This window comes from Galeopterus variegatus, unplaced genomic scaffold (assembly GCF_000696425.1).
Source record: "Galeopterus variegatus unplaced genomic scaffold, G_variegatus-3.0.2 Scaffold10028, whole genome shotgun sequence".
Classification (NCBI taxonomy): domain Eukaryota; kingdom Metazoa; phylum Chordata; class Mammalia; order Dermoptera; family Cynocephalidae; genus Galeopterus; species Galeopterus variegatus.
In genome coordinates this window covers 59,293-61,182 of record NW_007736139.1, presented here as the reverse complement: position 1 = coordinate 61,182, position 1,890 = coordinate 59,293, and positions in this window count along the sequence as shown.

Here is a 1,890-nt window from a genome sequence, read left to right as displayed (position 1 = left end):
TAGATTTTAAAACTAAATTATTTTCCAAAACGACAATAGCTAACTTTTATTGACAGCTTACTATGTGTCAGAAGCTTTCATGTATTATCTCTAATCCTTACCAGAGTCTACAGAGGTTACCTTCTCAAGCTGAGGGCCCACAGCTAATAAGTGTTGGGTCAGGGGGTCAAGCTCTGCACTCCACTGTACCATGGGGTTTCACTGGACAAAATCTTAGTTTAAGGTATTATGTTACTTTAGAGAGAGAGGTGATATAGAGAAACTTAGTCACTAATTATCTTGAATTTCCATGATAGAGTAGTATTGGGGTGGAGAAGGGGTTTGGTGTATTCCAGGGATAATAACCTCATTGAATTGCCTCTGATTTCAAAGAAGTCAAAGCCTCAGTAGAGGAGAGTGGCACATAGTATCTTTAACATTTGCCCTTGTGGCAAGTAAGGCTCCATGATTTGTTTCCCCTCCCAAATTAAAACAAAAAAATTAGAAGAATAAAAATCAAGCCCTTTTTATCTCATCTGATATTGATTTGATACTGTGCTGCATTATGCAGCGGGACTGTTTAGAAAGTGATGTCAGAATATTGACCTGGTTGTTTATCTTGTTGTGTTTTATATACTCAAGACATCTAGAAGACATGCATGAGATTTACTGTTGGCTAAGCATTTAAAAGGTGAGCCTAATGTGCACAGCCTAAACACAATATTAATTTTATAAAACCTAGTCTAACTACCTTCCCTTTCCACTATGATAATTTTCGAGAAAAAGTTGTTAAATGACTGGATTTTTTTAAAAAAGTCTTTCTTCTTGAAAAGCAGAATTACATGGTTATTGAGCTTAGAGAACATGAAAATATTTTCAGAAGGGAAAAAAACAAATAGAATTGGAATATGAGAAGAATAAATAAAGCTTCTCAGTTTATATTATTTTACTTTTTGTGAGTGTAGGTCAGATTTTCAGAGTCTTTTAGGCTTTGACTTAGAACATTTCACTTCATTCTGTTGGCAAGAAAGAATTTGTTTCACTGAATAAAAATTCCCAGGAACCCTTTTTGTGCTTACAGAGGGGTATCCTTTGTCTACTTTGTCTATTGCCCTGACTGTATTGACAGCTCCTTGAAAGCAGGGACTGTGTCTTATTCACATTGTTTTCTTGCAGCACACATTTAGTAAGTGAATAAAGGAATTAATTAATAGGAAAAACAATGATGGAGACTTAGTTAAGCTTAAGATTTTTCTTGTTGTGGCTCTAAGTTTTTTTTTTTTTTTTTTCCTTCTTTAGTTCTTTTTTTTTTTTTTTGTCTTTTTCCGTGTCCGGCAACGGATCGCAACCCTCAGTGTCGCCCCCGTACCGACCGGGACCGGCAACGGGATCGCAACCCTCGGTGTTGCTCCCGCGCCTCGCTCAGCCAGTGAGCGGGAACCGGTCTGTATGTGGGATCCGAACCCTCGGGCGGGAGCGCCGCCGCGCTTCCCAAGCAGCGCACTATCCAGTGCGCCACCAGGCCAGCCCTTCCTTCTTTAGTTCTGAAAACAGAAAAGTCACTCTTGTCTATGTACTTTATGGAGAAGTGAGATATTAGACAAAGGATTAGCATGTATGTAGAAATACATGTAATGCTGGGGAAAGTCACACTGGAAATGAGGGAATAAGGTATTCCCTTTGGGCTCTCAGTTTATAGACAATCGAGACATTGTGAACAATATTGGCATTGAATTGAATATGACACTGGATCTCCCATGTGGTCTCAGGGAGTAGAGGCATAAAGAAATCAGTCATAATGATACTCAAACTCAGAACTAGGCATGTGATCTAAGTCTTATTTGCAAGATACTTTTTGTTCCAAGCACGGGACCCTCCACTCTGTCTATTGGTAAAAAGCAAGGATTTAAT